The sequence below is a fragment of the Athene noctua genome, chromosome 14, assembly GCF_965140245.1.
Source record: "Athene noctua chromosome 14, bAthNoc1.hap1.1, whole genome shotgun sequence".
In the NCBI taxonomy this organism is placed as follows: domain Eukaryota; kingdom Metazoa; phylum Chordata; class Aves; order Strigiformes; family Strigidae; genus Athene; species Athene noctua.
In genome coordinates, this window is record NC_134050.1 from 5,590,544 (window position 1) to 5,617,154 (window position 26,611).

At 47.4% G+C, this 26,611-nt stretch overlaps 1 protein-coding gene across 1 annotated transcript in view; it reads left to right on the forward strand.

The window, feature by feature from the left end:
* Positions 1–15,042: 15,042 nt before the first annotated feature.
* BDNF (brain derived neurotrophic factor) overlaps positions 15,043–26,611 on the forward strand; it is a 38,373-nt gene continuing 26,804 nt past the window's right edge. The window contains exon 1 of the mRNA XM_074917985.1: positions 15,043–15,143. The gene's annotated coding sequence lies outside the window, so the exon portion shown is untranslated. The remainder of the gene's footprint in view (positions 15,144–26,611) is intronic.

Genomic DNA, 26,611 nt, shown 5'->3' on the forward strand with positions numbered 1-26,611 from the left:
TCAGAAACCAATTTCCTTCCTGAACCTGGTCCTGTAACAAAACAAGGCTACTCCGCATGCAAGTGATGTTATGAAGATGTGTGCTGTTTTGAACAGAGAGGTGTGTAGCAGGAGGTGGATTAAGCTAAAAAGAAGCCAAACTATATGTTTTGTGAACTAAGTCTTGTCTTCAGCTCAGCATCCCTCCCCAGCATAAAAATAGATGCTTTCCACTTTGGTCTCCTGCACAGGTCTGTAAACTGTTGTGAAATTACACATCAAGCTAACGGACGTTGAAGTTTGATTTGCACTTTTGTTCTTGCTCCAGAATCCTTGATTCCCTTCTCCAATCAGACAGCTTAATTAGCCCGAGCCCACCCAACAAGTAGCTGGCTAGCAGCTACCCATCCCTCGCGTGCTGCTCTGCCTCTGAATCACTGCCTTGACTGAGATCCAAGGGCTCCGCTTTACTCTCCCTCCGGGGTGTGCGTGTACGAGCGTGCAAGCGCACTGCAGGCAACCCGCATTTCATCCCTATCTGCAGATAGCAAATGTAAATCACCGGGGCTGTTACACAACCGCTACCTTACATCTGTACAAATTTCTTGGTCTGTTCACTCGCATGAGTGTTTGCTCTGGTGCCTGTGCCTGGCGAATCCCCACAGCGGCAGGACCCGTGCGCCCTGCAGACGGAGGACTGCATCCTCCCAACATCTCCAGAAGGTAAGGAGCTCATGTGCCTCTTCATGTCTTCTCAGAGGTAGGATTGAGTGGTGGGTGGCTTGTCCAGGAAGGCATGAGGAACTGTGAAGTAGTCTGGGTTTAGAGTTTTCCTGGGGTGTCCAGGCTCACGTTGTGTGCTCCTGCCTATCTCGCTGATATCTGCGTCCTCCGTAGACCATGCGTGTGTAGCATGGGAAGGTGAGATTTGCACAGCTATGATGGCTTTCACAATCTGCACTGCTCTAAGTTTATTGGGAGAAGCCTTGTAACTTCTTAGTACTTGCATATTGAACCATGTATTGTCCACACGAGTGGTTAAGTAAGAACGCTTTTGCCAATCTAGACATAAATTCTGTTTGGGAAATAGTGATTACATATTGCAATTACAATTTCTGTCAACTTCAGCTTTTTGATGTTGCTTTGCTTTTGATAAGACTGAGGAAAAATACTGCCCACGCATCTCAGATCCTGCTCTCACAGTCTCGCTTACTCCTATAAACCAAGGAGAGCCATGCATGTGAAAGGGTGGCATCCATAGGAGAGCATAGCAGACACATGAAGTCCTTCTGGCTTTTTTCACCCTATTTCATACAAGTAATCTTCCTGGACGTGTTCTAACTGTAGCACCCCTGCTGGCACCCCTCCTCCAGTGTACCTCCAGGGAAAAGGTTTCAGATAGCTGTTTCTAACTTATGGGGCATCAGGAGCTGAGGAAGCCCATTTCTTGCACCATTGCTCTCAGTCATTCTCTAATCTCTAGGTTTTATTCTCTAATTTGCCATATTTCCATTCTGGTTTACAGTCAGTCTTTTTGTGCACGTAAATGCGTACAGGTGCATGTAAATATGTGTTACTCCTATATGCATATGTGTACTGAAAGGTTGGGAAGCAGTAGGCCAATACAATGCCCAACCTTTCACTCTGGGATGTGACATTCCTGCTTTACACAGCCCCAGTCCTCAGGTCAGTAAAAGGCTTTTCACTTGTCAGAGCTCTTCTGCCATCTCCGCAGATGTCAGCCCCTCCTCTCCTCTGGCCGGCATCCCTGGCACTGAGGGGGATGTGCGGTGTGAAGGATGGCCATGCCCTGCCTGCCTCCCCTCCTGCGAGCAGGCTGTAGGACTCACCAGAGCATGGTGTGCGACCACCAGCTGTGTCTCCATAAGGTAAACTTGTAAAGTCTTGTCTGAACCCCAGCCTTGACTGCTTTGGGAGGAGAAGCAGGTTGCAAGGGCTGAGATCCAAGCAAGAGGCTCCAATTTTAATCTCTTCCTAAGAATTTCAGTCTGCACTGGAGGCAACACCTGGAGACGCCTCCTCTTGCCTGCAGTCCAGATGCACCTGAGATACCTGAGCTCTCATGCCCTTACGGCACCAGCATCTCCCCAGGTGCTGCTGTACGGGACTGGCATGGCTCTTCCCACCTTCTCGCTATCATCTCGCCCGGGCCCATTGCTGCCCTCTCTGCTGCTGAACCCCAGCAAACACCTCCTCACCTATTAGTAATTCCTGCCTTCCAGCCAGAAACCTGCAAAGCGGGTGCCACCCGCATCTAATCCCTCCTGGCTTCATGTGCTCCAACCCTATCCTGTTTCCTCTGGAGAAGCCGCTAAAGAAAGCCCATGTGCTCCCATGGGATCCTCTGGCTGGCCCAGGAAGAGCCAGTTTCCTACCCTCCTTCATAAAACACAGCATCACCTCCCAGGGATTAGTGTGCACCCTGACATCAGGGCACAATTATTTCAGGTACTTCTTGCTTTTGATGCTGCCTACGTAGCTGCAGTAGGAACAATAACTTAAGACATTAAATGTATAAAATGGCGCATACAAGAATGGGGAATGTTAGCAACAGAGGATAGCACATTGTGCTTATTTATTTCACGTGACTATATATTTCACATGACCTCTCCATACTGCTGGATTTCAGAGCCAGCGGGTTATTCATCAGCACTTTTTGGCTATTTATATTCGTAATAAATGTAGATGACAGAGGGTAAGCTCCACTAATGAGTTTGCACAACAAAAAGCCTTTATCATAATAAAGAATTTTTTGGGGAAAAAAGTTTTTTAATGAGTCCATTTAGCTATCAATATAGAGAAGCAATCATTAGAGTGATTTGAACAGGTTTTGTTTGGTTTTCTTCTTTACTGTTTCTCTGACCCAAGACATGTAAGAGAGAGCCTGCTCTGGTGCAAGGTGGCTCAGCTCTAAAAAGCCATGGAGCTATGTCAATTCATCCAGCCTGCACTCTTCAAATCACGTTCAAGGCTTTTTAGGTTGCTTTAAGCTGTTAATTAACTGTATACATTTTGTTTGAATCATTTAATCTTACCACTGGTTTTGCTTGTGTTGCTCTACTGTCTGAGAACACGCTTTAGGCCAATACCCGAAATACATTTTTGGAGAGGCTTAGTGGTACAGGAAGGTGTCATGTTACGATACGGTGATTTATATGCTGCTGATTACATTTAAATAATTGAGAAGTACTGGTATTCTATGACTTTCTTCTTACCTACGTACTTGTGGTTAAGCATTTTGTTTTCAGCCCATGGTTTTTCTTCAAGATTTTACTCCCAGATTTTTTTCCTTCAGAGTACTGCCACGTAGTTTAGATTTAGTGGGGATTACTCCCGAGCAAGGAATGTCGAAAGATTTGTGAGAAACCCGAGAAAAAGATGAATGTGAGATTATGAGAGACAGCATCTTCACGGCAGCTGCATCTTTAAGTCAACAGTCAAACCTACTGAAAGGCAGGGAAACCTTAGGCCAAGTTTCATTTCAGTCTCACATAACTGCACAGATCTCAGAGACTGAAATTATTAATAATGATAGTCATCTTGAGTTTTCCTGACAAATAATTTGGAATTATCTTTATTGTAGTTATCTGAATCTTCACACCTCCCTTCCCTGGTAGTATCTGGGTTGCCTTCTCCTCCTCATGGAAAACAGGCTGCACAAAAAATGAGTCACCCATAAAAGATCGGAAAATATTGGCATACATCGTAAGTTCTTCAGGCCTGTGCTTTGTCCCAAGTGCTGACTGATTAAAGAGGGGAGGCTGGCGGCACAGCATGGCATGGGATGGCTGCCGGGGCACGGACGGCCCCCAGCATCATGGGGTGCACAAGTGAGGCTCACTGCCAGAGCCCGCCTGGGCACGTGTGCTTCCAGCCACCCCGGCACGGCACACCCCGCCACTGGGGGTGCTCAGGGAATGTGCCACGCGCTCATCTTACTACCCAGCTCCTGTAGATCTGAGGCAAGGCAGGGCTCAGAAGGGTACCTGGCTATGAACAGAGAGCAGGCACCAGGCGAGGAGCACAACCACTGCAGGCTCGCGAGCAGTGACATCCCCTGCCTCCATGGCCGGGTGCTCCCAAAGATGGAACTAACCTGATCTCCTTCTGTGACAAGATGACTCGCTTATTGTATGAGGGAAAGCCTGTGGATATTGTTTACCTGGACTTTAGTAAAGCCTTTGACACCGTTTCCCACAGCATTCTCCTGGAGAAACTGACTGCTCGCGGCTTGGATGTGTGCACTCTCCTCTGGGTTAAAAACTGGCTGGATGGCCAAGCCGAAAAGGTGAACGGAGTTAAATTTATCCGGCAGCCAGTCACAAGTGGTGCTCCCCAGGGCTCAGTTTTGGGGCCACTCCTGTTTAACATCTTTATCAATGATCTGGATGAATGAATCGAGTGCACGCTCAGTAAGTTTGCAGATGACACCCAGTTGGGCAGGAGTGAGGGTAGGGAGGCTCAGCAGAGAGACCCGGACAGGCTGGAGCGATGGACCAAAGCCAACTGTATGAGGTTCAAGGGTCAGGGACGGGTCCTGCACTTGGGTCACAACAACCCCATGCAATGCTACAAGCTTGGGCAAGAGTGGATGGCAAGCTGCCAGTGGAAAAGGACCTGGGGGTATCGGTCAACGGTCAATTGAATATGAGCCGGCAATGTGCCCAGGTGGCCAAGAAAGCCAACAGCATCCTGGCTTGTATCAGAACTAGTGTGGCCAACAGGGACAGGGAAGGGATCTTACCCCTGCGCTCAGCCCTGCTGAGGCTGCACCTCAAATACTGCGTTCAGTTTTGGGCCCCTCACTACAAGAAAGACACTGAGGTGCTGGAGCGTGTCCAGAGAAGAGCAACGAAGCTGGTGAAGGGTCTGGAGAACAAGTCTTATGAGGAGCCACTGGGGGAACTGGGTTGTTTTGTCTGGAGGAAAGGAGGCTGAGGGGAGACCTCATTGCTCCCTGCAACTACCTGAGAGGAGGTCGTGGTGAGGTGGGTGTCGGTCTCTTCTTGCAAGTAAAAAGAGATGGGACAAAAGGAAACGGCCTCAAGTTGCACCAGGGGAGATTTAGATGGGATATCGGGAAAATTTTTTTCACTGAAACAGTTGTCAAGCACTGGAACAGGCTGCCCAGAAAAGTGGTTGAGTCGCCACCCCTGGAGGTATCTAGAAGATGTGCAGATGTGGTGCTTAGGGACATGGCTTAGTGGTGGGCTTGGCAGTGTTAGGTTAACAGTGGGACTCGATGATCTTAATGGTCTTTTCCTAAATGATTCTATGATTCTATTCTGTGATTTCACAGATCTTCCATAAAACTTCCAAATTCACTACCCCGCAGTGCAGGACACAGAGCAAACGCACAAGAGACCTGTTGTGACCCATAGGTAAATATTAACCTAATTTAGGGTAGACGGTGAGAGTCCAAGGAGGCTTAAGAGCTGGAAAATCTGATTCCTGTTCTTTTGCTGTTTGCCCAAGTCCTCTGCTTTTTCTTCTGATCTACATACAAGTTGAACAACTGAAGTAGTTTTACCCCCAAAATTAATAATTGCTCCTTGCCAGTGTTTTGCCGTTAGGCAATGTGAATGAGTGCATATCCTTGATATTATGATACAAATATTTTTACGTGGATCTTTTCCCAGTGTCGAAGTAATATACCCAGTGGGCACAGGAGAAGAGTCATTATATACTTCTTAGAAAAAAAGTGTTGGGACTGCCAAATCTTGACCGGCATTATTACTGTGGGCAAACTGCTTAGGGACCAAGCTGCAATATCAGCGTCATTTACTGGCAGTTTAAATGCTCTCTGCCTCAGTTTTTCTTTTTGTAAAATGGACACAAAAACATCCCCCCAAAGCCGTAATTCGGGTTTCTGAAAAATCTGAGATATTTGCCTGAAACAAAATAATTGAATGTGATGCTTCTACTGACAAGGCATATATGCTGTACAGACCCAGGGATAAGTTATTTGCATAGTTTAGTGGAATTAGGTTTAGCGGTGTTATTACCCACCAGTAATCAGACTGGTAAACTAAAATAAGACATGATCTAACCCATACCGAGAGAGACAGGCTTGTTAAATCAAGCAGATTTGTTTTGTGTTTTTCCCATATCTCTGCAGTTATAGAATTTTCATTGAAAAAAAAAAAAAAATCTCGATTTGCAGTTTGCTTCAAAGTATTTTTTTCTTAACTATAGAAGCTGTACTGTTCTGCATTTTATCTTTGTTTCTCCAGGAAAGCTGGTATATGGTAGTTTGTGACATTTCCATTGTGAAAGATCCTTAACATTAAACAGTTATTTAGAACCAAAAGCCCTTGCCCAAAAATACATATGGTTGTACTTAAGCTGAAATCACCCCTTTATGTTAGAAAATATTGTTTTCATCATAAAAGGTAAGTGTTCCCAGAAGTGCATTAATATGCTCAGAGACACAAAAAAGAAATATTGGAATTCAATCTTGGGTACCAATGTAAAAATATTTAAATACACTATAAATTGCACAGATCCAGCACTGTTCACTGAAGAATCTTTCAGGTTATTAAAATATTTTCTGAACAATAAGAGACACTAAAAGTAATCATGCAGTTTGTGTGCTGTTCAGTGTTAGAAACACTTCTAGATATACTTATTCAATAAAGTTCCCTGGGTCACAAACAAAAGTTACTTCGGCTCCTATGAGCAGCAATTAAAATAGGAGAGTGCATCAGAAAAGAAAGTGGAAGGGGAAAAAGTGTAGATTATATTTAGTTCAACTCCAGTAGAGGTGATGAAAGGCAGAAAGGACTTAAGTGGCTGAAGTGGATTAATTCACAATGACATCTGCGCACCTAAAGGCTCCGTATGTACGGTGTGTGTAAGGAAGGTGCTGACTCACAGAGCCCATGCAGAACATCGTCCTTCAGCATTACAAGGGGCACTACGTGAAAATGGTGGCTCTTCTTTGCCATCCTAGCTTCAAGTCTTGGAAAAATGAAAGCCGGTTTTGTCATCTCTGCTGGAACAAACTTGATAATTGCTGCTCAGTGGAGGTTTAGCTAATGGTCCACCTTTTTGACAGGTTATCAGGTAGAGCGAAAGGAAGGATGCTGCAGCAGTATGTGGGCTGCAAGTGGAACAAAACCAGCTTCAGACCTATGATGCAAATAGAAAGTAGGAGTAGCAATAATATTTTTACCAACAACTTCTAACACTGCTGAGTTTGATGCGTTTGCAATAAAATCCTAAGTAAGCCTCCACAAAATCTTCCTGTAGACTTGCCCCTATCTTTGGGCAGCTTGATTTTGGAAAGGGATCTCAGCTCTACAGCTTCAGGTGGATTAAGAACAACAGATCTAATTCATGTCAATAAACAGTGCATCTAAAAAGATCTATTTTAAGAGTGTTAGTGCTCTCATTAACAGCAATGAATGACCCTATCAAGAAGTTAAGCAGGAGTAATAGCACCACCTGAGGCAGAAAACATCATGCAAATCATCGTAAAATAACACAGGCTGTTAAAACTGCATGTGTGCCACCACCCCTCAGCTCAAACCCATGCAGGCAACTCCACAAAACAGTATTTTTATTTTCTCCTGAGCTCTAACTAAAAGGTCTACCAGAAGGATCTGGTACCTTCTGATTTGGCTTCAGAAATCTTACCCTGAGGACCACTGTTTTCTTCAGCAGCGTATTTATAAAGCTCTTAGCCTCACTTGCCAAATTGGGATAGTGAGACCATACTGTCTGGCAGCTTGTTTGTCCCCCAAGGTTTCATATGCATTTTGCAGTAAATGTTTTCAAAGCACCTTGTGTTAAAGGATCCTTGCAGGAATTGTTACACAGGAGAAGCTTTATTTATTTAGGTCAACATTAGCACTATTTCCTGGCTGTTGTGAATACTGTCTCAGGAGAATTTGTTTGTCATTTTAGTCAGAAAATGACAGGATAAAAATACACCGGGCAGTTGCAAACATAGCTGGTATGGTTTTTTTTTCAGTTAACTTGATGCAAGAGCCTATCTGGAGGTTATTATTATTTTGCTAAATGCCCTCAGTTCAGTAGTAGCCTCGTAAGAATTTCTCTGTATTTCTACTTTCCTTTAGTTACTGTGTCCCTGTTTCCCTCTTCTTCTGTTGTTGTCTCACCTTCTTCCTTTTTTACACGGGAGACTTACAGAGAACACAGTTATATTTGAAAGAGTTCACCATATAAATGCCAAGACAAAGTCAAGGGTCGCTCTTACTCAGAGCTCTCCAGCATCCCTTAAAAATCCTTACACGATATGCACCCAGTTCCCCTTGCTCTCTGCCAACTCAGTGTATAATTTCTCCAACAGGTATTTTGTTCTTAACAATAACACGTTTCCATCATGCTCAATGAGGTTCAAATACGCAGCTGTTACCGAGATCTCCCATGGAAGCTGATAGGGTATTTGACTGTTGAGAGGTAGATTAATGCGGTTTGGGAGATACTTTAGTTCCTTTCTAAGTTAATGTTTAAAAGGAAACTATGTGTTTACTTTTCACTCATAAGTACAATTAAGAATAATCCCCTTCAGTTTTATAAGGGTGTTTCTATACAGGAAGAGCTGGAATTCTTTACTAACTCGGGATTCTACAGAACAGCATTTGAAAATGGGATGAGGTGGTGGTGGTGGTGTAGCTTATTTTGTTCACAATCATGTTGTACGTTTGCTCTTTTTAAAGGAAGTTGAAGAAAGAATCAGTTTTAAAGGTTGATGTGTCTGCAAATACTTTCCCTGTGGTTACACGAGGCAAGAAGTAGTCTTTATTGCTAAAAGAAAGGGTCCCCTGCTATGTCAACGAATCCCGTAATCAGGTTGCAATAGTAACAGATTACGGCTGTCGTGTTTCTTTTTTTCTCCAGGTTCTGATTTCTCTCCCTATCTCTGGTTTTCTTCTAGTAAGAGATACCTGGTGGCTCATTTTGCTCGGGTCATCCAGGAGAACTTACATGGGCCAATAGTTTCCATTACAATTATCTCGTCTCCTGTCTTTTGCAGCTAACCTGAATGAGTGCCACACAAGCAGATAAGATATAGTCTGAACGGCATTTCCATCGGTGGTAGTTTGAGAAAAAAACCAAACAATTCTGCAAGTTTTTCTGAAACACGCCTTTTTCGTAAGTTACAAAAATAGTTTAAGCAAAACTTCTTACAGTAGTCAGTGGCAAATAAATACTTAATGCAAAACTCTCAGACCTGTTCTTAATCCCTCGCTACAGCCTCAGTGTGCTGTGAGAGAGATGCAGGGGGACCTAGAGCCAGACGAAAGTGCAGAGCAAAGGATTTCCCTCGCATGAGCAAATCAGTGGCTGACACAAGGCTGGCAGACCCGCTCTTACCTCTGCCACGTTTCCTCCCGCTCCAGCCTGCACTGTTGCCTTTCCGGTGCAGGAACACTGGCCAAGGCACCTGTCTCGGGGTTTTTGCCCCAAACGCCTTGGGTGATGGAAATCCTGATGTTATCCTGACTTAGACCGGGTCTGGGGCGTACTGAGCTTGAGCTGTCCTTGGGTCTCTCTCCTGGTTTTATTAAGCATGAACATGATTTTGGCACAATGTGTGATTTTAAAAGATGTCAGCGTGCAAAATGCCCCCCATTGATGCTGATGTTTGAAGCCCCTCTCCTGGGGCACTGAGCTGAGGTGGGCAGGAGCCAAGGCTCTGGGACCCACCATCCCACCTCGGGGGGTCTCACTCTCTCTTCCCTCTGAACGCGCGCTCAGAGGTGAGTCTGTGCCGAGCCGTTCTCTGAGGTACAAACACAGTAAGCATACGAGTTGCTGCCTGCCTACTCCAGAGGATTTCCTGGTGCTTTCAGGAGACTGAAAGCAAGCTGAAATGTTCTAGTGCTTTAAAGGAGGACTAGGCATTGGTGGGAGGCTTGTTTAGTATCTGAGTGGGATCATGACTACGATGTTCATCTGCATGTTACCAGCATGGAATATACGCAGTTGGGAGCAGTTTGAAGATGAGTAGGCTCGGAAAGAAAGGAAAACTCTTCCAGGGAGGGAGGAGGCAGAGTGAAAGACTGCTAACGCTTGCAGCACGAAGATCGGGGAAAAGATGGAGATACCGGAGCAGGATAAACTCCAGGAGGAGGAGATCAGGCACAGAAAATCAACACCTGATGGGAGGCTACCCTAAATGTGTACTGGGAGGATGGTGTTTACCCTCTGGGCAGTAGCAGGGCAGGTGCCAAAATCTGCCGGTGGAAGAAGCAGGAGGTTACCAGCCAAACTAGCACACAGTGACCCCGGGGGACCTTTCTTTCAAACACGCCATTAGATGGCTGGCGTGGAGAGAAGCTGGCAGCCCCATTTCACACCAGCGATGATGTAATATAGCTCTTATTTCAGAAGCGTCTCCATAAAGTTGACAGCTACAGTTATCGTCTGATTCTGCTCGGATTGCTGAGGCTGGTGTTTGAGGCGGGTTTTCAGTGATCTCTGGAGGAGCAGCCTGTGCATAATGGTTGTAAGGTGTCTCTTAGCGTGTGCTTAGCAGACATCCACGTATTTTGGTAGCCTTTCAAGTATGTGAAAAAGCCAACCAGTAATAGCTCATTGTTTTTAAAAATGTTTTAAGGCAGGGAAGGAATGTTTGCGACTCACTTAGGCTTTTGAGGTGTTTGGCAGGTTGGTTGAAGGCACTGTGACTTTCTAGCAATGCTCCTGCAATATTCTTCACATTCTTTTGTCTAAGTGAGGGGAAAATGCATGACTGATTCCCACTTAATTAGGCCTCATCTGCTAAACAGTTATGTCACTATTTACATATGAGTAGTCCCACTGAAGTCAAGTCCTGCAGCTGTATACTTCATCTAGTAACAATGTAAATCCAACATAAACAGACTTGGAACAAGAGATGTACATTGCCTTATATGTACGAACTACCTGAATATAGCAAATGCTGCGCCGTGTCATTCTGGCAAAAGCTAACAGCTCTCCTGTTTCAACACCCTGTAAACTGGTCACCTGATTTTTAAACTGTGGACCAAACTCCACTCGCTAGTCCTGACTTTTACTGAAGTGTATGACTTGTCAAGTGAGTAACCTTGAATCAGTTGTGCCCCTCTATGCTAATAAGGAAAAAATAATCCTCTGCACCTACTCACATCAAATAATTTTTCATGGTTGGGTCTCCCATGGCCAAGGGATCAACCCTTCTAGAGATAAAAACCATACTCAGAAATAAGATGTAGGGAAAGGAAATGGCTGGAAACTCAACAGACATCTGGGTTTAAGTCTACCCCATCCCCTTTCTAATGCTGTTCTTGCCAGGAATCACCCCAGCTGTCTGTCAGTGACTCTCCTCCGACATTTTTGTGCATTGACTGATCTCCCGTCTTCAGATCTGGTCCATCAGAACGACTCGGGCTGTTCTCTCACCAGTGAATGGCACTCCAAGGAACGGACTGTGATTGCTTTACACTATCTCCTCCTCCACCTGGTAATTCCCATGCTCTATAGCATCCAGTATTACCTTACCAATGACCTTTTGTTCTTCTGTACACTTCGGTACCATTCTCTTGTTTATTGTGCCTGGGGTTTTTTAATTAATTGCTTCAGACTGATGTGATTGAAGCAATGTAAAGCAAACTGTCCCCTCGGCAAACAGGTGCTTGACTTGGTCTAAGGAGCATGAGATGGGTTGTCAGTTGCCGCCTATCCCCAGTGAAGTGGGTGGAGTCATGTTGTGTTGTCTTAAGCAGAAGTCTTGCCCGGGAGCTCTAGTTAGCTCACTAAAGGAGTACCTTTGTGGTTCTGTCAGCATGGCCCTGCCTTAGTGTTACTGGCAGACCCCATTGATTTGCTCTGAAAAATGCAGCTGGACAGGACCGAAGTGATGGCATGTCCAGTTCCTGCTGTAGGTCCCCTGGGAAGATATCATGGAAAAATTTTTTTGTAAGTTTATCATTACTACATCAATATAATACTGTGACCCAGCAAAGATTTCTTCTGGGCATCTCTAACAACTGAAACCTTCATCAGAAAATGAAAATATCTAGAAGTTAATGAGACGAAAAGTAGGGGAGGAACAGTGCTGTAGGGAAAATACTGCCTTACAAGAGATACAGCTGGAATTACTTTCTCAGTGAAAGACCATGTTTCTTGGGATATGAAAGAAGTATGAAGCAATATTTTTTTTTAAATTGATATTGTATCTATAAAGTTCTCTCTATCCCAAACCACTGAGGACTTCACAGAGACAGAAACTTTCAAGACTTAGATACATATTTGTGTAGTCAAAATATGAATCGTGTGACTTCCTACCCGAAGTAGATACTACCATAGTTGTTTCACTTCCCTGAGGGAGAGGCAGGAGCTATTTGCTTAGAAGACTGGGAGAAAGCAGAACTCATTGAAAGCCCACTTGTTGCAACACTTGTGCTTTTTGTTTTCCTTTAATGTAATTTAAAAAGCGGTATCCCCAAGTAGTATTAATACTAACTATGAGTACTTCCAACCGTTGGAAGAAAACTTCAGCTTCCTGACTGAAGATCAATACTTACAGATGGGGCTCAGGTGACAACTGATAGGGTGATCTGTTGGGTGCAGCCTTACATCAGCCACAGCCTTTCTGACCAGCTCTGCCTGTTGCATGTTCTACAGCAAGGATGTAATGCCAGTGAAGGGATTCAGCAGTTCTCTTCAGGGCAGCTTTGCTGGAGACCACTTGACTTTTCTTCTAACACCTTGCCCCCAGGACAGCCGAGGCAGGAAAGTACCAGCTGTACCAGTCTTAGGGCAGCATCTGCTGGTTATTGCATGGATCAACATAAATGGTTGTCATGGAAGAGGCTGCTTGCTTTGGCTCCCAGGCAGAGGTACCTGGGACTGGGGCGGGTGGGGGGCGAGAAACGGGCGCTCTGAAGAGAAACGACCCGTGAATGCAATTGTAAGAGTCAGTCGGGAGAGAGTGGGAGCAGGCAAGGAGCTTCTGGGTCTTGGTCTTGGTTTTTTCCTGTTATGAGAGGCAGCACCCACAAACTTTGGGGAGTGCAGGTTCAGTTGTCTGCAGTTCGCCTCCACAAGCAGAGAAACCGCCCACCGTGCCCCCCCCCCCCCCCGCGCTGGTGTTTTCGGAGCCGGCGGATGCAGGCGCTGATAAATAAATTCGAGATACGGAGACAAAATGGGGGCGAGGACTTTGGGGAGACTTGGCAGGAATAACACCGGGGCTCGACCATCTCTCGTGGGGAAAGACACCGCAGTTGCGCCCAGGCCGGTGTTTTTACACCTCAAGCGGGGCCAAACAGCTCAAGCGAGACAAATAACGCTCGGGGGGGAGGCGGCGGGGCCGGGGGCGCTGCGCGGGGCGGGGAGAGGGGAAGGCAGGTCCCCGGGATGTATGTGTGTCCCCTCTTTCCCTTCTCCTCCTCCTCCTGCCCGGCGGCTGGGGCTCGGCGCGGGGCAGCCCGCCCCCGGGGCTGCGCCTCCCGGCGAGGGCAGGGCGAGGAGCGGCGGGGGGGGGAAAGTGTGCTGGGAAGTTGCGGCTTGGGAAAGGCAGAGAGTTTCCGAGGGGAGCTCGTCTCGGCGACTGTGCCATGTTCCTCTTGTGGCAGGAGCTAGTATGCAACAAGTCCCTGGAGCACTTCCCGTGTGAGCGGGAGTGAACGTGACATTTGAAAAAAAAAAAAAAAAAAAAGCCAAATGTTTACTTACCTGTCCCAATGCAAATCTCCAGAGCCAGCTCGTCTTGCACGGCCCCAGGTGCGAGCCGGGAGGTGGAAGGAGCGCGGCCGGGAGTCAGGGCTCACTGCACACCGCGCCCGGCCGGGCAGGACTTTCCTCGGGAACTTTCTGTCCCGCTCCGGTTTCCTGGGAGGCGGCTGCGATCACGTTTTATACCGTGTTAGTTGGTAACCCCTCTCATTCATTAAGATCACGTAAGAACTCAAAGGGAAACGTGACTCTGAGCTAAGGCGTTTGCGTAAATTTATAGGTTTTTAAAACTCCCTGCCAGTTGCTTTCTGTCTTCTGTAGGCACCAAGGTGGTGGAGAGTTTAAGCTTGCGGATATTGCAAAGGGTTATTAGATTCATAAGTCACACCAAGTGGTGGGCGATCCACTGAGCAAAGCAGAAGTTCTCACATGATGACTTCAAACAAGACACATTACCTTCCAGCATCTGTTGGAGAGACTGGATTTTAAGACACTTCTGTCTCCAGGACAGCAAAGAAACAATGGTGAGTACCAATAAAAAAGCCTATTTTTGTAACTGGCGGGGAAGAAGAAAAAAAAAAAAAAAAAAAAAAAGCTTGAGATGTTGCTTAACGACAGTATCTAATATCACGGGCTCGGCTTTCTAGTACTTAATATACCAAGGCGTGTAACCCGCGGAGGCCGGGAGAATTGTGCTTCAGACAGTGTAACTTTAATTGCAGCGCTCTTTGATTTAGGGCTGCGATAGAAACACCGCGTCTGAGAAACTTGGAGCCGGCGGCGACTTGGCTGCAGCCGGCGCTCGCCCCTCCCGGCTCGCTCCTGCCCTCTCGCTAAGCGGGCACGGGAGGGGAGGGGGGGCACCTCCGCGCCCCGCCGCGGAGCGAGGGCCGGGCATTGCCCGGGATGGGGGGGGTTGGGGGGTGTGTGCGGAGCGGCGCGGCCGCGGCACGTGACAGCGCGGGGGGACGGGGGCGAGGAGCGGCCCGGGCGCGCAGCGGGGCGCGCAGCGAGGCGCGCAACGGGCGCGGCGGCGGAGGAGCGGCGGCGGCGGCGGCAGCACCTTGGACAGAGGCGGCGGGGGGCGGCCCGCGGGGGGCGGCGGCAGCCCCGCACCGCTCCGCGCCCCGCTCCGCGCCCCTGCGGGCTCGGGGAGCCGCTGGCACTTGGTACCGACTGCCCCCCCCCGCCGCCTCCCCCCCCGCTCACCACCCTCCCCCCCCCCCCTCCCCGGTCCTTCCCCTCCCCTCCCCGCCCGCCGCCCTCTCGCCCCGCTGGAGCTGGGCGAAGTTGAATTCCTAGCGGTGCGTGCTGGAATAGGAAAAGGAGAGGAGGGAAAAAAAAAAAAAAAAAAAGAAAAAAAAAAAAAAGAGTCTTGCAAGCTCCGGGGGTTGGTTTGACGGTGTCAACTTTGGGAAATGCCAGTGTTTATCTCCGCGATCTAGCCACTGCTCGTGGTGTTAGCTGTGACTAAGGTAAGCGGAGGGGTGACCCCCCCGGCGGCCCCCCTCTGGCTTCTGCCTCTCTCTCTGTGGCGCGGGGATGGGTGCCTGCTCTTTGCTTAGTTTTGTTACCTTGTTCGGTGTGTGGAAGCTAGAAAAGGTAGGAGAAGCTTGATGAGATTGCACTACGAGTTGAGTTAAGTTGTGTCTGATTTAATCTGGGAATCTCGTCTCTCTATGTGCGTGTGCATGCTTTGGGCAGAGATGAAACCGATCTTTACCTAGATAAGCAGATGCGACGGATATTTTTTTTTTAATTTTTTTTTTTTGTTTTTTCCTAGCTAAGGATGCAAGTTGATTTTGCATAGCTAAAGAGATGCAGCTGAGCTCTAGCTGGCAGTGTGCACAACTGATCTTGCATAGATAAAGAGACGCAGCTGATCTTTACCTACATGGAGATGAGCTGGTCCCCAGCTTGAGGGATCACTGTGTACGCAACCTAGGACTGAACGGGAGAGCCGTGCATGTATTGCTGATGATCCAATATCCGCATCTACTTTGCTATAATTAAAAGGGGGGGGGGGAAGAAGGTGTTTGACAAGCCTGAAATCTAAACGCAGCCCCCCCACCTGGAGATCATTCGGATAAGCTTTCTGCTCATCTCCCTCTCTCTAGTGCCTCCCCCCCCCGCCCGCCCTTCCGATTCTTCCTACGTAGAAATGTAGCTAATAATATTTAGTCTCCGGGCTAAAAATAAGCTCTGGAAAGTCAGCAGTTTGGCGGAGCAGCGGCGGTAGCAGCAGTGCTCGCAGGTAGAGAAGCTCTGGGGGTCTCCGGCTCTGCACGGAGACTGTGCATTGATTCCCCCACCCGCGCTGCCGGGGAGGGGTGCGCTCCCGCGGAGGAGGGGTCCGCACGGAGCCGCGCTGCCTCCGCCGCCCCGCTTCAGCCAGCGTGCGCCTCCCCTCCCCGGGGGGGGGATCCCGGGAGCCACCCCTCCTCCTCTTCCTCCTCCTCCTCCTCCTCCTCCCCGCCCCGGGGGAGCCGGGGGGCGGCCGGCCCCGGTGCCCCCCAGCCCAGCCCCGCCAGGGCGCGGGGGTGGCGGGCGCTCCCTGCGGCAGAGCCGGCGGCGCCCCGGCCCCGCTGCGGCGGCGGGCCCCGCCGGGGAGGGAGGGAGGGAGGGAGGGAGGAGGGAGCGGGCGAGGGAAGGAGGGAGGGAGGGAAGATCCCGCGGCCCCGCCGCCCCCGCCTCCCGCCGGGCTCCCGCTCCGGCTCGCACGTAGCGCCGCCGAGGAGGGAACCCCCCGGCAGGCGGGGGGCTGGCACCGCCGGGGCCGCCCGCCGCGGGGGAGGGGGCGGCATCCCCACCGCGCAGCCGGGCGGAACCGCCGCGCAGGGCACTGCGCGCCCCGGACGGGCCGGGCCGGGGGCTGGGCTCCCCCCTCCCGCCCCCGCCGCGGTTGCCACGGCGACCGCCCCCCCCCCACACCCCGGGGGGGGGGGCACCGGCCTGCGGAGATGGGGGCGCAGTGCCGCGGAGGGGGGGGGGCGGGGATGCTGCCGCTCTCCCGCACCCCCCCAGCCCGGGAGAGGGACGTGCGGCAGCACCCCCCGGACGGGGCCGGGCCCCGGCACCGCCAACATGGAGGTGCTGCAGGACGGCTCCGGGGGGGCGCCGGCGCGGAGCTCCCACCAAAGTCGGTCACCTGGCGTCTCCTCTGCGTTCGTATCTATCGGGGGGCCAGCGGGGGGGGGGGGGCTGGGTGTGGGGTTTTTATCGTTAAAGCAAGCCGCCCTCCTCTCCTGGAATTGCGCTAACGGCGGCCTAGACGCCGCGCCGAGTCCCCCCCCGCCCCCGGGCCCGGCCGCGCCGCGGGGTGGGAGCCCCGGGGAGGGGCCGCGCTGGATCCCGGCGTGTATTTTTCCATCTGCACTTGGAGAACTCGCGTGTGCTGGGGATGCCGGTCCGGGTGCGATGGGAGGTGTTTCTCGGGAGCTCTGAGGCGAGGAGAAAGTAGCCCGAGAAGAGATGGCTCTCGGAAGCACCCGTCACCGACAGCCCGGATGAAACTCAGAAGGCACCTGGTTTGCCGTACCGGTTTCATTAAATTCATAATGAAACGCCCTCTGACCTTTTTTTCACTTAGGGAAAAGTCAGGTGGTCGAGCTACTATTGGAATACATCGACTGTGATCTAGTGGTGACGAGCCCTACTAAACCCCATCCACTGCCCCAAATAAATGGTTCTGTTATACAGGAGGTTGCCAAGGAGCTTCTATTTATATGAATTTTCCACTCCGTGGATAGTTTTGTGTATCTCCCTATATTTTAATTTTACACCCATTACTTTCTTACCAGCTCTTAACAAACTCTTGGTTCCAGTATTTCCCCTTCCTGCCTCTGGTGCGTGTTTGTGTTGAATTCTAATCGTTCTCTGCATAGACGCATGGGACGGACGGCTGCTAACAAATGACACTGGGCCATATTTGGTCACATTTGCTCACGGTGACTCATACCTTAATCTGCAAGTAGCTTTATTGATTTTAGTATCTACTATTTTTCCAAGAGCTGTCACCGCTTTGGTGGTGGTTTGTCACCACCTTTCATCTCTTACGGTTACGGTACTGTAAAATGTCCGATCTCCTTCAAATATCTCTTCATGCTGCAAAGTTTTGATGTGGCAGTCTTTCTTGCTTCTTTTTTATAGTTTTCCTTTTATTTTACCTGATACCATGAGTGTTGTCTTCAGTGGTTTGGTGGCTGTCAGGTGTCTGTGTCCAGCATGAGATGTTTTTTTAATGTGGTATTTGACGTAGGCATGGTCTGTCTCCGAGTTTGTCATTCTCGGCACCCCTCCATTTGGATAATCGCTTGATTTGCAGCATCGTTCAATAATTTCCTATTTCAAATGGTCTGATAGTTCTCACTATTTATTTTTAGTGGCCACCATTCACAGGCATGTATGCTGGAGGATTATGTCTAGCGTTTCATTAATCTGAGGTGGCTGGATGCACACATTTGCCTTTGTACAGCAAGTCCTTTATTTTGTTTCTTTATCACACCGATACTGAGCTCTCAGAAATGCCCAAAGAAAATGCAGACTGTCTGCCATTTAGTAACCATATGTTGCCTCCTAAATAAAGTGGCATACAATTGCCCTGCCATGAGAAATTCTGGAAAGGTGGATGGATCCCAAGGGACAAATTTTCCTCAGAGCTGTAAGTCTTACCATGAATCACTGTAGTAAATCACCACGGAGCACTCGACAGTGTAACTGATAGAATTTTTTAATCAGATACGCAAACAAAGAGAGCATCCGTAAGATTCTGGGAGATCTAGTTCATTCCTCTAGCAAAAAATAGTCACGTCAAGTGCTGTAAACAGCATCTGTAAGAAACAGTACCTCTCAAAGTTGTTGAAAATCAGTAGATTCCCTAGACCTGGGAAGGAGACAGGTAGTACAAGGTAAAATGCATATGGATAGACACTTTCACAGCTCCCTCCCCTCTGAGCTAACATTAGACTGGGGCTAAGAAACTGGGGCTAGCAAAAACAGCCTTGTCAAAGTGGTCCTTAAAATGGAGACAACAGCTTTTGGGGCATGAAGAACTAGAAGGAAAGAGCTGAGGAACATAGGACTGGTTTCGTAATCCTCATTTTCATTTGTGGTTGGCGAGTCGAGCTAGTAACAGGGACCACAGAACATCGGAAGACGATACTTAAAAAAAAAAAAAAAAAAGTAATACTTGTATGCCTGGAAGTAAGAGTTTGAAACAAGTGCGAGTATCCCATGTTTCCCTCATGTCTGGTTTTCTGAACGCTTTTACACCTCCTTTCTGCGTGTCTCCCACCACATCGTTAGGAATACTAAAATGCCCTGGCAGGGAAATGTCAGGGGACGTCCCACAGCGCCTGGGGCGCATGTTGAGCAGTTTCGCGTGCAAACCACTTGCCAGCTTCAGTGAATCCCTACACCCACACGCCAGCAAGGTGCAGGGCAGGGCAGGGCACCGGCTTCTCCCATTAACTGAAAATATCTCTGAGACATACTCTTGAAAAATTATAGCCAGGAAAACATACCAACTGACATGGAGTTCATATAACAACTGCCCACCCATTTCATTATTTCACAAATGTGTGATTCGTGCTTGTGAGCTGTCACCGTTAACATTTCCATCTGTCTCAATATTGCTTCTATTCTTAGTTGCTATGTGATAGATGTAGGTGTATGAAAAGGATTTTTCCCCCCTCCCTGTGTCATGAAACAAATTAAGTGAAAGCCACATATATGTATCTACGCATTTCATACAGGCAGCCAGAAATGCAGGCACCTTTGTGGCGCTACCATTACTAGAAGTAGATGTGGAGTACGAAGCACGTGCCTGTGGCCTCTCGGTGCTGCTAGAACATGTACTCAATGGGGAAAAACATAAATAAGTCAAAATCTAACCACAAAAGAACAATATTGCTTTGATCTCCTTCTGAACATGCAGTTGGAGAGACCTATTTTCCTAATCACGTAAGTATGGGAGTAATTTTACTTATCACGTAATCCTAATTGGTCTTTTCCTGAGGCAATAGCAAAGGGAAAACAGCCGTGACACACTTCAGTCTTCAGAGGATTGGGTCCTCAGCTGTGTAGATATTTCCAAACGGCGCTTTCAGAGTACTCCTCTCTCGGACAAACAGAAAACTCTTTGCATAACATAGGCAAAACCTGCATTTCTCAGTACCTCTATGCCAAAACTGGATGTGATGGGATACCTGCAGAAGTGAACCCACATTTCACAACAGCCCCTGGCAAAAGCGAAATCTGGCTCCGGTTGCTTTATTCCTGTTGTCATTTGAACTTCATGGCAGAGCGCAAACTCATAGTCTCCTGACGAAAAATGTCTTCTGAAGTCAGTAATGGATGTGACTGATTTTCACCCCTGGCGCAACTCAATGCTTCCCAGGGAGGTGGGGATTAGCCAGGTCTGGTCCGTGGCGTAAACTGGGCCGCGGGGGGTTGGCCCTGGCTCCTCCTTGGCTAGCGGAGAGCCTCGGGGCCGCGGCATTTGCCACAGAGCCAACTCTGCTGTCGGTAAGTGGTTTCCCCACAGTCCCAGGCTCTTTTGTGGTCTCCTGTGGGGAATATCAGCGGTGGGACTGTAATGGACCAAGGTCTTGCCAGAAGTGGCCAAGTGTATACTTTCTCTTCCCCCTACCTTTACATGGTCTGGTTTGTCTATCTTTTTTTTTTTTTTCCCTTCCCAAAATAGCACACAAACCCCCAATTTAACAAGCATAAACCGTACACTCCGGCCTCCAATTTATTTTGACATTTGGCAAGAATGATTACGCAACATGTTCATTAAGTCATAACATTTTCGCTGCTTTCCTATTTCAGATTCTTATTGACTGTAGCACATGTGAAAATAATGAACTTATTTATTCTCCAGAAGAACAGTAGACCCCAAACCTCCCAAGAAAACACATTGTTTACGGATGCAATGTGTGCAGAGACTTTTTAAAGCTTTAGGTCTCACCTGACTGTAAAAAAAATGATGGTTCATTTCTGAAAGGAATGAGGAGCGCTGTATCATCCACTGGAATGCTTAGAGGGTTGTGCAGCTTAGGAGGTCTCATCAGACAAGGTGTTTCCTTTTTAAACAAAGCCCCTTCCTCCTGACAAGCCTTTGTGGGACTCGGGAACAATCCAGTAAACAGTTACGGTAATAGATAATTAGATGGACCAGCTAAAAGCAATATGAAAGGGGGCTGGTAGCACAAGGATTACAGAAGGTGTGTGGGCATTTTGACATCCAGAAAACATTATAGATCTGGTCTCAGCTACCTCAGTCTCATGATGATAATTAAGAAATGTGGGTGTAGAAAAGCTCTTTGCCTGGTTTGGTTGGATTATTGCTGCAGTTCAAAACACAATTGGCGCAGACACCCACATTGGACATGATTGCCCTTTGATGAGGCAGATACTGACTTTTTAAAGCTGACATAGTTAAAATTATGTCTAAAGTTTATGGGGCCACAAGCTTCTGACTAGACTCCATTATTATAACAAATGGTAAAATACAAGCTGAAGCAGGTTTTTTTTAAAAAAAAAAAAAAAAAGTTGAGGCATGTTGAGGAGGAAGAGACCCTGGCAGTGGGAAGGCTTCAGGATTAACCCTTCTCTCATCTGTTTGTCTAGAGTAGAACATGGGCAGTGTCCAGGGGGTTTGCTTTGTACACGTGGTCATACATCCTTTTTAAAGATAGAGTGGAGGGAAGACCAGCAAGGATGGTTCCTCGGCTGCTTTCATTAATAACCCACAGAGTGTAAAATCTAGTTCCTATTCAGTTTGTGTGTTGTACGGCAGATCTTTCCAGTTCTTTTACCTCTGTTCATTCAGCAGCAATACGGAGATGTTAACCAAACTCTCCTCTGAGCACTGAATAAGGTGAAAACTACTATAAATTTAAAAAAAAAAAAAAAGAAAAAAAAAGTTCAATCTTCTTTATAAGTAGAATTTTTTTTAAGAAACACTTGTGAATGGTAAGAGAATGATGGTGGCTGTCTAGATGCAGACTGCCCATGCCTAAGATAAGACATAACGGTATAGCCTAACGTACTCTTGCAGAGTGTTATTCTAATATTAAAGACACTAAATCTGTACAGCTATAGAAATCTCAAAATACTGACTTCAGACCTGATCCTGCATTCAGGGTTCTTTATTCTTTTTCATGTTTCGCTCCTTAAAACAACAGCAACGGAAGAAGTTTGTGTGGTGGTCCACTGGTTGGTCTGTACCTATCACTTAGCTCCCATTCAGATTTTCCCTGAGGAACCAGAAAAGGCCACATGTTGACAAGGTAGACAGAGTTGTGAAAATACCTGACATTTCAAAATTATATTTTTTCATAATATTTTCAACACAAACTCAGTTCTCTATTGTCTTACAGACTGTTCAAAGAGGCTTTCAGTATTTCTCTTTAAAGCTATCATCAAAAGTCTGACAATGATAAAATATTCAGATTCAAAATAAAATATATTGTGAAAAGACAATGGATTTCAGGGAAACAGGTGGTTACCAAAAGAAAAAAAAAAAAAAAGACAGCTGATTTCTGACAGCAAATACCTTTTGAAACCTGACCAACTCTACTGAGAATGGGATGCAGTGGGAGTCAGGAGCAGGGGTCAAGAGACTTGAGCTGCTTACATGGTTATTTGGCTCTGTCAAATACATGTTTGTTCATTCACATCTGCCACAAGTTTATAAAACCATCTGAGAGGATATTTGGCTGAATTTTGTGAACGGATACCTGATAAAATAGGAAAACAAAAAGCCCTAGCAGTTTTTAAGTAAGGCTAAACTCTGGGTTTGGAATTTTCCAGTGGATGACGATACGTCTCAAGTGTCTTTTGCTTCTGTACATGTCGTTTGCTGTAGCCTGAAGTGAGATATCCCTTATTCTGTTGATGAAAATTTATTACATCAGAGAAAAAAAAAAAAAAAAAAAGAAAAAAGAATAATGTACCTATTGGTTATAGAAAGAGTCATTCACAGAAGGAGTGAATCTCACAGTATTTCCCATATGAATCCCTTTTAGTGTCCCAAATTTTGTTTGTTGACTAAGTTATCCGAAGTCCTTACGCCACACTCATCATTCATCATGGTATTCGAACACCTTCCTAAGTGATATGACTAATATCTGTCACATGTTTTGCTCTCATCCTCTTCCAAGGGAGCAAGTATTTAAGTCTAAGGTTTCTCCTTAATTTTTTTTTTTTTTGTTGCGGATAAGTCTTTCACAAAGGCCTTGGTGTCACGAGAGGTAAGAATTTAATCATAGACTCACGCCATTCTTTTTCTCTGTGGTATTTGCTCCTACACCAGCAGTCAGTCACTCTATCCACCACCTATTCCCCAGGCAGATCTGATTCTCCTGCTTTTTCCGCCCACCACCTGTTGTTTTTCCTCTTCCCAAATCCTTCACCTAGAGTGCCCAATCATGGGCATAGCCCAGGATACCCACTGCTTTTCTTGCCCCTTTTTTGAGGGGCTCTTTCAAAGACCCAAAATGTCTCTGACTTCAGAGGGGCTTTTAATCCCCAGTCTACCACCTTTGGCACCAAATAGGTATTTTTATCATCTGCTTTGCCATCAAAGATTTCCTGCAGCACTCCCTAAAGAAAATTCTGCTGGCACCCAAATTTTAAGGAAACCAAAATATCTGGTAAGAAGGCAAAGCTAGCAAGTTGATTTGAAATGGCTAGAATTTCATATTCATTTATCTGTAGGGGCTTTCCAAACAAAGTGGGGAGGAAATTCAGACTAATGTGAGGCATACACTTCAGGCCAGGAGAAAAGCCAAAGACGATGGACCTTTCAAAATTGTTTTCTTTTGGGTCCGTACCGTCCCCTGGCAAGTTAGCCTGTCCAAGAGCAATAGGGCAAGACCAAGGCAATGTACTGACTCGCCTCCTTGACCACCAGAGGCCATTTCACCAGCTGCTGCTTGTGTGTGACAGCTGCCTGGGGCTCTGATTAGCAGCAGAACTTCCCAGCTCGCCTCTGCCAGGGCTGTAAACATGATGATGATGATGTGAGTTATGCCAGTTCCCTCTCAGTAACGGAGAGTTGGGCAGACTTCAGCGCATGCTCCCCCAGGACATACAGGGGATGATGCAGCCACAGGGCTGTGTCTCGTTTGGATCAGTTTGTCTTTTTGTCTCTCTCAGTTGGGGTATCCATTGAGGCTTGCAGGCTGGGGTAGCCCCCAAGACCCAAAACATAGGATCAGCTGTCCCCACAAAGCTCACGGAGCGAATTACCGGTGGATGTTAATGCCTCCCTGCACAGCAATAGCCTCCCGCTCGCCCTCGCTGCGGACCCGTAAGGGGCAATGAGCCATGGGCTGTTTCTGCAGCCAGAGAAATGGAGATAAGAGGAATGGGGGGCTGTGCAAGGAGGTGGTTCAGAGGGCACAGAGCCCCTGATATGGGCAACCATGAGGAAAGGGTGGGCAGGACACAGCCCCTGGAAAAAGAGGTTTTGTGCCTGAGGGAAGGAGCCCCATGGAGGGGTTTCTGAGGGGAAGAAATGAGGCAGGTGCCTGGCGTGCTCCAGGTGCTCAGCCTGAATGCTTGGCATCGCTGTGAGTTTTGTCGGCCTCTTCTCAAGCCTTGTCCAACCTCACCTGTGACGACTCCTAGAAAAAGGCAGCGTAATCTCCGACACAGGCACTCAGAGACTTTGGGCCAGGACACAGCACCACTGCTGTGGTGGGATCAAGCCGATGCCACGAGCCCTCCCCGCACCCCTAAGGACTGCTCCCACAGTGGCAGCCCAGTTGTACCCTCAGAGAGGAGGCACCTGGGCTGTGGCGCAGTTAATTTTCCTTTATCTGTTCTCATAGGCTCTGTCACCGCTTGGCAAGGCAGAGACTAGATGGAGATAGGCTAACACAGATAGGCAAGTGATAGGGAAGGAAAATTATAGGGTTGTATGGTTCAAGCGTGTACAGAAGGGATGTGTTTCAGGTACCTGAGCGTACTCCCAAAGCCTTATTTATTATATCAATACAAAATAAAAAAAAGTGATGGAAGGCTGTTAAGGTTTATCTGAAGACTCTACCAGGTGATTTATAAAGATTAATTGTACCATACCTCTCTCTTTGGGGAATGAGGAGAGAAAGCACTGGACCAGAAAGCAGCCCAGATCAGGAGCCTACAATGCACTTACACAGGCACTTTAAACCAGCATAAGCACCCATCCCTGCCCCTGCTGGGATAGCTCTGGCCTGGAGCAGGTCCCTGGGCAAACCGGTTGTGTGGCTAGAAAGTGGCCCTGTGGGGCTGCCAGGGATCACCATGGACCCCCTGCCAGCGAGGAGGTGCAGGAGCACTAGGCGGTGATGGGCAAGCAGAAATGATGGATAGTGCTGGAGCCCCACTGGTCCCAGGCTGGCCCACACCGGGGGAGCAGCACTCGGATGGAAAAGAAATAGTGATGCATCTTGCCTGGTACGGGGGAACGCAGGATGAACGGTCCATCTTCCCAGCAAGCTGGTTTAGCAATCCCTCGTCAGTCTGTGAGCGTGTCCTGCCTGGCTGTATCTGAACCCTTGATGGAGGAAGCTGTCCACCACCTTCTGAGGCCGTGCTTTTGGTGGGATGTTAGTAAAGATCAAGGGTTAGCTAAAAATCAATTGGCTAAATTCAGATGGAGGTTTGGGATCAGTTTGTCAAACCGATAGCGAGAATGTGGTTTTCGTACGCTTGTCTTTCGTTTCTGTTAGTACTCGGGCTCAGCCTTTTTTCCTGAGTCTCTTTAAGACCATCAGTATGTGGAAATAACACAGAGTTCATTTAGGGTGAGGGTGAGGGCCTGACAAAAGCACAGCAAACCCCAACTGCAAAATAAACTATGTTACCAGTTACGCTTCCCCAGCTCTCCTAACTGGTGCAATTTTCTGGCAGTTAACAGGGTTTAAATTAAGAAACTAATCAGAAGTAAGCCTCTAAATTATACCAGTTATTTACTTTCTTTTATCTTGATGCAACTTCTTAAAAGAATATTTTTAACAGATCTTTTAAACATTTGTAGTAAGAGGCAATAGACAAAATGTCATGATTTCCATATGAAGGAGTTTCTCTCAGTGCGATTCCTAGCTAAAAAGCCATTTTATCCTAATATGGTCCCAGAGTCTAAGTAACATATTCTGTTGCAATGACTTTTGCATCAAAACAATTTTTCTGTTTCATATCCGAGAAGAAACGTTGAATATTTAAAATCCGTATCCTTTTTGATCTTAATTCCCATCACAGAAGAGCTCTTTAGGCCTCATCAATGTGCTCTAGGTGCAATATCAGAGTATATTTTTCATATTATGGGATCTAACCCAAATTAAGAAACCAAAGGGGAAGAAGCTGTTACATGCCTGGAAGGGAAAGGGATTCTGCTCGGAGCACGTAGCAGGGTAAAGCATCAAACAGAAACGTAACGGAAGTCTAAAATAAAGGTTTAAATGCCTTGCTGCATAGTCCTTGCTGAAAACCTAGCAGTCAGCTCTCTTCTGATTTACTCTGCTTTTCTGTTGACTTCAGCGGTGTTTATATTCAAATAAGTAAAGGCACTATAAGGCCATATAGTACAACTGTGAGTTGCAATAAATTATGGCTGATTAAAGAGGCTAACTAATGAAATACAATGAGGTGTTTAAAGCCACCACTCTTGTAAGCATTTATGTTTCAGCTGTATAAACTACGTGAAAAATAAACAGTGTCCAGGAAATGAATGTAGATAATGTTGTTTACAAATTTATACTCCAACGGCACGAGTCCTGAACCTCCGAGAGAAGGCCCCACTAAATGCCTTGCCAAAGCCAGGGACGGGTTTTACTTGAGTAGTCTTTGAGTCACATCCAGCCCTAAAAACAGAGGGGCTTTGGGCATGTCGAGTGCGTGATCGCTTTCCTCCTGCTTGAGGTTCTGGTGGCACGGGTTTTGTGGTGCTGGC